The 13,515-nt window shown below is 36.3% G+C and overlaps 1 protein-coding gene across 4 annotated transcripts in view; it reads right to left on the bottom strand.

The window, feature by feature from the left end:
• ERICH1 (glutamate rich 1) overlaps positions 1-13,515 on the bottom strand; it is a 66,252-nt gene that overhangs the window by 23,783 nt on the left and 28,954 nt on the right. The window lies entirely within an intron of this gene.

Here is a 13,515-nt window from a genome sequence, read left to right as displayed (position 1 = left end):
AGCTGGGAAAAAAAACCAGGTCCATGCACACAGGTGTTGTATTGCAGCAGTTCAGGGTATGAAGTGTTACAGACCTGCAGACCAGCCTGGAGCCTGCAGCAGTTGCTGCCTTTCTGTGCTGATCTATCAGCCCTGGCTCAATATCAACCCCATTACTATATGCATATTTTTGCTCATATATTTATATGTTTGGGCTTCCACAGTAGAATCTTTACTATTTTACATAGTTTGTGATAAGAGAAGTGCATGGATCTGAGCGTTCAGTAAAGTTGGGTTCTCTGAGGAATGACTCTTAATAAAGGTACATACTTAATTATGCTACCTTGTCTAAAAGTTAATGGAGAACAAATCTAAATCTAAATTAAGTATAAAAAAACTAAGCCTTTTTAGTACATTGGATGAAGGTTGGAAAAGAACAGGTGCCACACGAGCACGAGAACTACTTAAAACATCTTTGCTGTATTTGCTGCTTCCTCTAGAAAGCTAGCTGAGTAACTAGAGACATAGTTGCTGTATTTAGTAATATCCACTTCTCATAAAGTTTCACAGCAAATCATTTTCCTATCAACTAAATGCTGCATACCTTTGTCGTTTTTGGAAATTTTATCTTCCATGTTGTTTGATAATGGGAATAACAAAGTATTCTATATATATAAAACATACGTAGCAGACAATATTAGCTTGTAACTCCCATCTTCAGAAACACAGTAATCAAAAAATTAGGTAGAGATATTTGTCCAGACTGACAAAAAATATGTCCACTTGTAAAATCTTGAGAAATGCTGATATACTACTGGAGTTGAGTGCATACCTAAATATAACAAAATGGAATGGTTTGGGAACACATTGCAAACCTAAGCCATCCAGATAATAAAGTACCTAAAGATGAATTTAAGATAGAAGTGTGAAAGGAATTAAGCTCATCATGTGTTAAAGATGCATCTTTTCTCTCACATGTGTGCTAGGCTCTCCTTAAGGTGTGGCAACCATTACAGTTGCCAAGCTACAAAAAACAAAGCTACAAGCTACTAAAACAAATGTTTTATCTAATATTTTATCTGGCATTGTCACAGCGCAATGGCTATTTGTCAGTGAAAAGCAAAGCAACAAAATAAATTTAATTTTGTGGGTAGATGTGCAAGATGCTGATATCCAGTTCAGTGTTACACTCACACCATGGTCCTGTTCCAAAAATAGCACCACCATGTCACTCACTGAGAGTAATGTACTAAACAGATTTGAACTGGCAGAACCTGTTTTTAGCAGTCAGGACATTAGCTCCTGAGTGCTCCTGACTCCTGGCATTTTTCATCCTGTTCTACACACCTTAAAGTACTGAACAAGTTGGATTTATCAGTGAATTAGCTTATGTTGCATTCTCTCAATGTTCCTAACATTTATGAATTATTTTAAATAAAATAAAAAAGCAACTTAGAGAAACCTTTCACTCATGTTTATCCAATTGGATTAGTGAAGAATTGGTATCATCAGCCTAACTAAGCAAAAATAGTAGCATAAAACTGTTTCTGAATTCTTTCCTACTCTAAAGGAAGATGCAGAGAGAGTGTGTTGGGTGAGTTTTATGTAAGTGTTTTCCAAATATCATCAACTCATCCAGAAATAAATAGCTTTGAGAAAGTAAGGTCACTCAGTTCTTATGGAAAAACACAGATGTAGGCAGAACAGATATGAATTCAAACAAAACTTCACCTGTCATTAGACCAGCTACACCAAGACTGGATTTTCAAGACAACTGTTTAAACTATCTGCATCAAGGAAAGAAGGAAAGTGTCAGATGTTGGCAGTGTCCTACACATCAATGAAGGCCATGTGCCCCACGACACCTCGACAGAGTTAGATGCTAACTGTAAACTGCAGACTCAGTCAGGTCAGTACAGCTGTGCTGGTTGTACCAGCCCAGAGTCTGAGCACACTCAGATTTCAAGAGAGAGTCTGTGAGATTTGTTCTGTATCAGTAGAGACTGCCTATTTGCCCTAATGCCTGCCCCACAGCTGCACACTGCCAAAGCAGCTGGGAAATGAAACTACCGGTACAGAGATGCAGCAGCTTTGGTCAGCCAGAACAAGCTGTTCAAAGCAACTGGGGATCCTTGGAATGCACTTAGATTGCCTGGAGTGCATTTTGACTAGATTTCAGCAATTCATTTGTGTATGCTGGTATTTCTGTCTTTTGCTATAGCAACCTCCATTTTTTTCCGCCCTCCACAGATGGCTGGAAAGAAAGAGGGTGAGTGAGGCTGAAGCACGGAATGGGCAACACACATCCTATACTACTGAGCCTACAGTGAAGGAAGGGGCTTCCTTTCCCTCCAAGAGTCTACAATACAGAAGGCTCTGATGAATTATGCCCTGTTAGTTATTTGAAGTCTAATTATAAATCAATTTCCACTTGCAGGGATAAAATGGAAGGAAAATAGCATGAAACTAGCAAATAAAATTATTTAGCAAATGTAATGGGAATGGGAGACGGAGGATGATTATCAAAGCTTCCTTGGCAAAGGTTACAATTGTACTGAGGGTTGTTCAGTACTTTAAAGACTGCTGCCTGTAAACTTTGCAGAGGGCAGTAATCAAAGGCAAAGGATATGAGATCAAGAAATTTCCCAAGTAGAGGCAGAAGGGAGTCAGCCTACTGGAAGCCATATTAAAGCGTGTCTGTAAGCCTACAAGTTGCCATAAATTACAACTATTGCTACAAAAGATTAACAATAAAATGAAGCTGTGAGGTAGGCCTGATTCTGACTTTCAACATCAGACACCATCATACATCTCTATGTCATACTAAATGCTTACATAAAGGACATGGTTAATACTATACACATTCTTTTTCCTGCAGTCTTCATTTTCCTTGTCCACTCAGCCCCACTGATTCTAAGCCCCTGCATGTTAGAAACAGGCTTTGTACTCTTACATTGTCAAGAGTATTTAAACAGCAGGGTAATACGAATGGAGAATTTCTATTCTTACAAAAGGCTTTCCTCTCCTCCTGCTCTCTATTTTATTTTGAATGGGAAAATTGAAAACATACTGCATTGAAACAAGTCTTGTGAGAAAGAAAGAGTAACATGGGCCCTTACAGCAAGAGGATGAGCCAGGGTCACATCCTCATGCTTAATATTCAACAAGTGTGTTGTCTATCGGTGGATATTTGGATCTTGACACATAGGACAGCAACATGTTGCTGTGATTCAATACTAACAGGTTCATAGGCAATAGCAGAGCAGTGGAGGTTAGAATTTTATATGGAACCAACTATATAACTGATAGCCAAAATCAAAATAACATGTATATTAAGAGTGATCAGAAACATCTCAACATCTACAAAACATATTTCCTGATTTAACATGTGATGAACTGAGATTCAGAACAATGAAGCACTTAGAGCCCAAGCTGTCTTCTGCCTTTCCCCTTCATCCAGCCCCCTACTGACTTCACCAAGGTGCTCCATGATGATTTAACTACAAAAGCTTAGGTCTTGATTATGTTTTCATTATGAAACAAGGAGATGAAAGTAGTCAAGCAGTGCCAGATTTCCAAAGTGTTGGGTGCCTGCTCAAGTGAGGCAGAATTACAACAATGCTGTCTTTTTGCTGGGATCTAAGGTGGTTGTTGGTGCTGTTCTCTATTTCTTTTCCTTTCCCATCAGTTCCTTACTGTGACTATGAGGACAGGAAGCCTGCAACACGGCTTCGAGAGAGTAGAAAGGGGGAGCATGCTCCTGCTGAGAGGGGAGAATTGACTCAGTGGGTGGGGAGCAAGAAGAGAAAAATGATATGCAGTCAGGAAAGAGGAGAAAATAGAAAGTCAGTGCCTCTTCGTTCTGCGAGATTCATCTATTAGAGGAGAGGATGCTCAACAAAAATGTTTGTCATCACTGTAAATTAAAAAAAAAAAAGCAAAAAGCAAGGAAAAAAAAGTCAGAGATAAAGGCCTTAATTCCACCTCCTCCTGCTACACATACTATCACCTGACTAGCTGAACCCACTTTAATCCAATTACTTTCAGACTTAAGGACATGGAACAAGAGGAGATTCAGTTTGAGATACTGATTGTATCACAGAGGAATAAGAAAAACTGAAGGGCAAGAACCACAAGAAAGTGAAGGTAACTGCCAAAGTCAACACGTCTCATTAAACATGCACTTCTTGGTGAGTTCTTAGCTTAAGCACACATCTGCCCTCTGGGTTCCAACCCAGCATTCTCTTTCCTCTGTTAAAATGTAAAGGCATAAACTAGGATTAGGGGTATGTTGTTTTCTGCACTACAGAAACACACAGGAATAAGAGCTCATTTCAAAGGTACATTTTCTTATTCAAATACTTGAGGCTTTTTCAGAAGCACACAGAAACTAATACAGCATCTGTACATGTACTTTATTTACAATTATAGGAATATAAACCAAAGATCTTTAATAAACCTTTAACATGCAGCCATGGCTAAAGTAAATCATTACAAGTGTACTAACATTAGCATGTGCTTTGTTTTTTTCCTTAATACATTTTCAGCATTTATACCCTTTCTTAACACCACACAAAAATGTGAACTAAATATTCGGGGTAAGATTCTTTTCCATTCCACTCCAAAAGACATTTTTCAGAGGTTTTTTGGGCTTTGTGAGTTTTTGTTTGATTTGACAGGGTGTCTACTAACGTCTTCATGTTAGAAACTATCACACCAGAATTACTGAAGACTTCAGTGACATTAAAAGCTCCTGATTCGTACCATGAGTTTTGCAATAGTTCCATATGCTTGTGGTTCTATCGGCATTTAGAAGATGTAAATAGTTACAGACAGTGGTAGTTAGAAATGACTGGTTTCTACATTGTATATAAACCTAAACTAGTGATTCACACTTACATCTTCAATTGATAGCCCAATCCTGTGTTTAAAACCCTCAGTGGACAGCGGGGAATTTCTTGTTGTATTTCACACTCACCCTCAGGAGGTTCAGACTTGTTTGTTGTGAAATCAAGAGAGGTGATTACCCCATTCTAGATGGCTGCTTGCCAAATCACTGCAATTGCTTGTAACACTGCTACAGAATACTGGTGGTCTGGAAATGTTTTCCTCTAAGTGCCTGCCCAAGCTACACCTACCTCAAATGTTTATTGCGTGTATCACATGTAGTACACCAGAAAGATTTCCAAAAAGCTGTGATCACACTAGTCAGCTAGCTTTTGCAACATGAGTACATCGGCAAGCATCTTCTTCCAAGCATACACTTAATTCCTTGAAATTAAGTACGATAAAAGTTAAACACAAAACTAGAATTCTGGACAACTCTTAAATCATGTGACACTTTAAAAAGGAAACCTTCTCCTATTCAGATAGAAGAGGATTTAAAGATTTTCCAAAGCAGTATTAGGGAAGTTGATTTAAGTCTTTCTTAACCTTTAATTTAATTCCAGTGATGCAAGTCAACCGATAACAACGTCAGTGTAATATGAACAGTACTGGACCTAGATTTTTATTTTTTAAAAAATTAAGCCAAATGATTCAATACTTTATCTGAACTCTGAAAACAAAAATGGTTCTCTAATCTTATTCAATTTCAGAAAGAAAACTGTGGTGATATCATCTATGAAAGAATGTCATTGCATCTATCAACAAATACAAGGTCTGCCGAGAGGACATTCAAAGAGAAGACGTGCAGTACAGATTCTTCAGCTATAGCTGTCCGACACCTCTATTTGTTTGGGGTATCTTTCACTGTAATTGGTTCCAAAACGTCAAGTGCATTCAAGCTGAAGAAGAAACAGGCTGTAGAGAAGAAAGTTCCTTAACTTCCCAGACATCTCTTCTTCCAAGTTATTGATTAATCTGTAAACACCACAACACTGTGGAAGGGCTTATTAGTAACAGCCTTAACAGAGGTGTCATTGTTGCTACTGCTTGCTTTCTGATGATGCCATACCCGAGACTTCCTGAAGCTGCTGGGAGTTCAGGAAAATCTGCCATTCACAAACTGGGAGTCATACACTAATTTCTGCAAGGACAGTGCTAAACTACAGAATGTTATCACCTAAAATTTTATCATGCACAAATACATTGTTTTAATACTAAACAGTGACATCCAAACTGTCAGAGAACTAAAACCAGAAAACCCAAAATTAACTAACAGAATTCATTAATAGAAATTTAAGAAAAGACTTAGTCTATCTATTAGAAATATAAAAGTCAGAACTCTTAGTCACTGTTTCTTCCTTGCTGAATTACTGAAAACCACTTTTTAAACTCTTTCACAAGCAAGTTTTCAACCTGAAAGTCCACACCATCCTTACTAGAAAAGGAAATACCCATGTTAACAAGTCTACGGAAAAGGACGACAGAGAAGCAAATCTCACAGCACAAGTTTTAGAAGTAGTTGAAGTGAAACAGAAAAACTCTTTTTTTTCAGCAAGTTATATGAAAAATCTGCACACTTGCATATCAATTATATTCACTTATTCATTGAAATATGATTTGGTGCATCTGTGTTGCTAAACACTATTATATTAAGAACTGTACTTCGGCATCTTTCATTATTCAGGCATACTTTATGAAGTCCTAAATTAGACAGGATTTTTATCTGTAACAATTCTTTAATAGGCTTGTTATTCCATTAAAAAAAAGAATAAATCTGGAAAGAATTTTATTACTTTTTGTTTGCAAATGCCCAATCCTTACCCCCGAAGTGCCACAATTCCCATAATTTGTCTTGTTACCAGCTTTGGATATTCAACACAGAAGTTGCCACAAGTCAATCCATGAGCAGCAGACAGAACACACTACAAAACAACCTGATTCACAGGAGGATTTTTTCATAGCTTTTTCTTTCAGATATAAGATTCAGAAAAACAATTATAAGTGTTCTTAAACTCCTTTGGCATCAAGATAAGTTGAGTTTATTTCATGTTGAGTTCTTACTTGAACTATTTTATTTAAAATAGGTAATAATAGTCATTGAGCACTGTTAAACGTTTTAATTTACAGTTAAGAAGTACTAAGCAAACAATGTATATTGTAACATCACTTAGATAACTGCAGACACAAATGAAGTGCTGTGGAATTAGAAAAAGATTTTTCTAATGAAATATTTCTTTTAACTTTTTTCTACTGTAACACCCTCTGATTAATTTGAAAACACATCTAAAACTCTGATACAGTATTAGTTTCTTCAAGGGTAAAGAATTCTGGGCAATCTGTTGTAATTGGGATGCTTGGACATACTTTAATCACATGGTATGTAATGGCAAATGTATTTCTTGGGAAAAATAATACTTAGAGCTTTTGATACACTATTCTTGCAAAGCATACAGCCTATGAACTCATAGTACTGAGATTTTGAAATATGGTTTGAGACAACTTAAAAAAGCCAAAAAGCCTGCTGTGGGAACTGGTAGGAAGCTTGCACCTGCTTGGCTTTTTCATCAGTGATTAACATTAAAATTACTGCTGACATTGAAAAAAATAATGAAAATAGGAAAGTTATATATAAGCATTACTTGGGTTCTAAAAAAACCCCAACAAAATCAACCAAACAAAAAACCCCAGACACTAAATCCCACAAATTTTAAGCATGGTCAGAATATCAGTGTACCAGCTAACAGGAGCTCCTGCTGAAATGCTGTGGCAGAAAAACATTGATGCAATTTTCTTACCTATTAAAACCAAACCCAAACCCCAGACTTGTGGATAGAAACACAAGGACTATATTACACAGAATCACAGAATATTCTGAGTTGGAAGGGACCCATAAGGATCATCAAGTCCAAATCTTAAGTGAGTGGCCCATACAATATTACATCAACATATGGCCTTGTTGAAAAAATAAATACTACCAGCAGTACCGGAGTTTATATTCTTAAAAGGATGCTGTGAAATGGGAGTTATCTAGAAGAGCTACAAAAGTGACTTGAGGATTGAAGCAAACATCTTAGAGCAATACACAAGCGAATCTGTTTAATTGAAAAAGATTGATGGTGACTTGATTACTGTTTTTCTTTGCGGGAAGAAAATACTGCTAAATAAATACTCCTCTTTAAAAGGAGGAAGGCAGAAAAAAACCCCATTTTCAAAGATTTTTTTGTTTTTGTTTTTGATTAGAGTGAGGCCAATTAACTGTAGCACCAGAAAGTAGTGGAGCCTCTGTGACATCCTTGAAATGTGAATAGGTTTTTTTGTTTGGTTGGTTCTTTTTTTAAATGCAAACTGCTGAGCTCAATATGGGGTAAGACCTCTCTAGCAGGTAGAGAAGATTAAATTACATGGTCCAATGATTCCTCTAGTATGAAGGCTACAAAAAGATTCATAATTTCAGTGGTGCTACCTGCCAGTGAAAAAAATTTGCTGCTGGCCTTAGCTGCTCAATATCCATTGTTCCCTCGGTGTGCTATCAGTTCTGTAACGTGTTGCATTCCCAACCACTTGCCAAGAACCTAAGTAGTCAACACATGATTCACACTAGCACCACTTAACAACAAACATAAGCTTAAGCATCCTTAAGTCTTCCTAAAATGGTTGCCTTAAACCTTAAGTGAATCAAGAGACTACAGAGAGGTCAGAATTTACCTGATCATGCCTTAACCAAAACTATCTTTTGCTGATCAGAAATTGCAAACATTTTTGCCAGCAGAACCAAAAACAAGAAATGTAGTAGCTTTTACGAGACTGGTTAAGGACCCCTCCCCAATGTTGCTATTCTATACTGACAACACTAAGAATTTCCTGGTATGCATCTCACTTGAATAGCTAATTTACTTGTATATAAATGAGACAGATCTCTAACTTCCTTCCTTCAGCTTAGACCTCTTGCAGCACCAGTAATGATTCTCTGCAGTATTGCCCTTTCTGACAAAAACAAAGAAAGAAAGCAGAAGTCCAAAGGGCAGCTACATTAACAAATGACTCATGTGCCTCTATCATGTAGAATTGCACAGCCTGCAACCAACAAGCAAATTTAACCAGGAGAGGAAGTGTCCCACAGAAGTACCACTTTTCACATTATGTCAGATTTGTCAGCTGTCAAAAGGTAGGAAAAAAAAAAAATCAGTTGTTTGCTTCTATTTCTCTAACTTGACTTCTCAGCATGACAATAAAGCATCCAAACTGGATTATTCCTCCTAACTAGAACTCCGCCTCATAACCTACCCACTAGGACAAAGCTCAGCCAGGTCTTGTTCCTTCTGTCTATATAACAGGCTTCACCAAAAGTAGCAAGGTTGTTATCAAGATAGTAACAACAGCGTACTATCAGATGAATACCACATTGTGCTTCCAAACTATGAAGGAAAAACGAGTGAAACTTGACAAGAACAAAAAGAATGGGTTATTAAATTAAAAATGAAAAAAAATCCTAAGAACCTTTTTCTTTGAGTTCTCTTTATCTGCTCTTCCAGGTGTCCTCAACTACTCCATATTACTGAACTCCTACGTGCACAGTTTTTATCTTCTACAGTCTCTGGGGCACGAATTTGCTCTGCCATAAATCTAAGAACCACCAAATATCACTTTGTGATGCTACATAAAAATATGGATTTAATATTAAAGTACTTTTGAGAGAAATTATAATCCAGCATACTGTTTTGTGCAAAAATAAAATAACTTTATATGTTATATTCTATTATCATAGCTTCAATTACAGTATCCAAGAAGAAACACTGCTGGAGAAATAAAATCAGTTTATCTTTTAGAAGGAATAAGGTTACATTTTTAGCATTCATACTTTAATGCAAGATAGTGTTTCCTATAGTTTTACCTGTCTTGAAATAAGAAGCAAAACCCCCACAATTTTACTTCATCTTACGAAAGTTAAAACCAAAACAAAAGTACTGCTTCCTAAAAAGTTAAGGGACACGTAACTGAAGTTTTCTGGATTCTCCTTTCATACAGAAAACCCTTTTAAATGTGATGGTGGATCTTTCAAGTGACTACTCTTGAAGAAGCATTTCTCAATAAATAGGTAATGAAAATAAATTAATTTTTATCTCTGATTTAAGAACTTTAAGATATGAGAATATTGGACTTACAACCAGAATTTGATGGATAATAACTTATCTGTAGCTTGAAAATTACACATTTTAATGCCCTTGCCAAACATATAAAGTCTACTGCTAAACAAGTTAGCAATGCATTAACACGTACCAAGGTCAGCACGAAAATAATGTGAAAAACAAAAGAAATTCTCTGGATTATTTCCTCCCCTGACTGTCTAATTCTTGTTACTCAATTCAATCAAAAGAAGGCTGTCATAGTGATTCAATTCATACAAAACAGTCCAGGGAGTTTTTAATAACTAGATGCTCAAGTCTATTTTATTATTCCAAGAACGTTGGATAAATGTAATGCTCATTATTTTCTTGAAAGATAAGGATTAGATTTTTCTTCTCATTACTACAAGTTCATCAATCACCTGTTTACATGAAGGAAACAAACCTGCAACAGCAGTTTTATTCTCCTCACCTCTGGGAAATGTATAAGAGAATCCCACAGGGAAGCAGAGATGCTTCCCGAAACTTTGAACCTCGATGCCATTAGTCATTTACGCATCATCACAAGGTGACTGTGTAATGGTAAGGGCATAACTACTCACAATTTATTTGACAAAACAAAGAAAAGTATTTAAAAGCATTTCAAAAAATATTTGAAATGCTAAAAATACATGCAGAGACAGATGGAGAAAGATATACTGAAATATTCATACAGACCTGCCTTTTTCCCCCCCGCTCTTGCTCAAAAGTTGGTGTTTCCTAAAAAATTGAGCATGTTGTGTATATGCCGGGTAACAAAAGGTTCCCATGCTATCCTTTTCTAGCCTTTGAGTCCAGAATTAAGGGAAATAAATTATGTGGAAACTCAAGCAAAAAGACAAAAAAAAGGAATCTGACTCAAAAATAATTTCATTGTTTATCAAACTTGTCTTATGAAAATAATCTGACTATTTTAGCATTTAAATTTTTTAGTTGCAACTTACTTATATATCAGTGTGATTTGCTATGTCTTCTCAATAAATTAAGAAAACAAAATCTGTGTCTATCTGAATTAATAACAAGATTGTCAAGAAGGATAGATGTGCCATGGCTGATATTTTATTGCATTAATCTATGAAAGAATGAAGTATTCAATCATTAGAATATGAATTTAGCCATCAACTGTTTTTGAGAAATTGTTTAAAAGTTAAAGTTAATTAAAATTATAAATTAAAACAATTTCTTGTCAGCTCTAAAATATTTTTTGAGTTGTCCATTATTATTACTCTTTAAATTAGTTCCATTATGGTTGATACTGTCAGGATGAAATTAATGTTGTCCCTCAACCTTGCAAGATCAGCACAGATCTCCAATTCTGAATCTGTATTTAGACAAAACAAATAAGGGTCTAAACTTCAGCAAGAAAGATCTAGTATTACAGGGTAGTGAAACACTAGAGCAAGTAGAAAAGAGCATGTAAGAAAAACCACCCTAAGAGGAGGTTTTTAAGAACAAATTAGGCAAATCCCTGGCAAGAATGACATTTACAGTCAAATCTACCATGCAAGGAGAATCAATGATTAAAAAACTTCACTTCAAACTTATTTTTTCTTGATTCCATAATAAACTGCAAAGTCAAATAACAAACTAATCCAAAAATAAGTCTCCCAAAATTCCACATCAATTTGTTAACTGTTGAAAAAGTGGTTGAAGTCCAAAACCTACTCTTGCTGAACACTGAAATTGGGATCAGCTAAAAGAGCACTCCATCCAACAGTCAATACTGTCACTACACAACATCAGAATTGTACTTACTGCTATCATGGTTGAGTACGTTTGTTTTGAAATACTAAGGGAAAAGATTAAATCTAGAAAATGAACCGTTATTCAATATTCCATCCGCTGTAAGACCAGGCCAAGTATTTATACTGCTTTAAAAAGAGACAACATAATGCAATCCTAAATTCTGTTCTGCTTAACTGCTATGCAATATATCAACATCTAATATGCACCACATATAACCTGATTTACACACAGATTTTGAACAGCAGCTGACTAAATATGCCACAAAAGTTCCATGCTAATACCTTAATAAAGAGGTTGCAGCAGTGTTCAGACATCTGTATTCTAGTGTTTCATTTAAAAGCAATGTAAGGCCCTGTATAAAACCGAATGTTACAGGTCCATTTACCTACAAAGTATTACGAGACTTCATTTAGTTTTATTAGCAAAATACAGAAGGGGAAACATCCCTCTAATATCTAAAAGGAAAGAACACCAAATAATAAATGGAGATTATATGGCATGGAGGGAGAGAAATGGTGCTTCGGGATCAGAATAAGCAGCTTGAATATGACATGCTGGGAAACAAACCCAGTGAACTGCCCAAAGACTAAACAAATTTGAGCAACGCCTAGAAATAGCTTTTGGACTCAGAACATGAATCCCATCCAACAGAGAAAAGAGCAGCCTAGAAGCTGTACATCCATAATCCAAAAGGTATCAAGATCTACTCTCACGTTACTCTGATAAAGTTACTTCTTTGTCACTCAAAATATGGTCTTTAAACCACTTCACATCAAGGAAGAACATTCTTGATGCACGACCAGTCACGCTGTATTTTGCTTCAGTCAAGCTACTTTGATAGCTTTACTTGTATCCACATTCTGAATGGAGCTCTGAAAGTGCAGACCCAATTTCCAACTGAAAATTCACCCCGTGGGTCCTGTTTGCAGAGGCAAGCAGCTTTTGCCTTTCCATATATGCAGGTTATATCAGAGATTTTCCTTACATTTAAGGCAGTCTCCAGGCTGAAATAGATACAGTACTTTAATAACCGCTGCTTATCAGGTGTTTTACTTCAGCTGCCTTACCTGCGTATTTTCTTTGCTGTAGAATGCCCCTAGCAGCAAATTACAGTGATACACCATTTTGGACAAACATACATCCACAGCAACACAGCAACTGAAAAAACGGAATGAATTTGTCTTGTCTAAGCTTAGAACTTTTTTTTTTTTTAAAGACAGATGGAATCAATTTATTCTGGTAATGGCATTCAGAAAACCATGTATTTAACTGAGGCCAACTTAGAGCTCACTTTACAGATTCTGTGCTTCTTCTCTTGTATTCTTTGACAACCTTAAATATTGGTTCTGAAGTTACCTGGTCACAGTTTCTCATCAGAAAGCCTCTCAACACTAAAGAATTGGTATCTCCCTCCACCAACACCAATGATGAATGTCTGTTCTAACTGAGAGAGGTAAATTTGAAATGTTGTTGAGTCTTTATCCAATTTCTCAGAATATCAAGAGTAAAACAGCTTTATCTATCATTTATCCTTAAAAATAACATGACTGTAAGCAGGCATAATATGAATATACATGTGCCACTTGAGTGGGAGGAGCTAAAGACTTTGTCCTTAGTTAGACTTTATGGAACTTCAGCAAGATCCGTGGCACTGTATGGCTATAACCAAATGTTCAATCTAGTCGTGCAACACTTAACAAGGGAGGTGAACTCATAGGGATGTACATCCTCATTTTGCTTA

The sequence above is a fragment of the Chiroxiphia lanceolata genome, chromosome 3 (assembly GCF_009829145.1).
Source record: "Chiroxiphia lanceolata isolate bChiLan1 chromosome 3, bChiLan1.pri, whole genome shotgun sequence".
In the NCBI taxonomy this organism is placed as follows: domain Eukaryota; kingdom Metazoa; phylum Chordata; class Aves; order Passeriformes; family Pipridae; genus Chiroxiphia; species Chiroxiphia lanceolata.
Note: the sequence above shows the minus strand (reverse complement) of the source record. Positions and strands in the feature narration are given on the sequence as shown.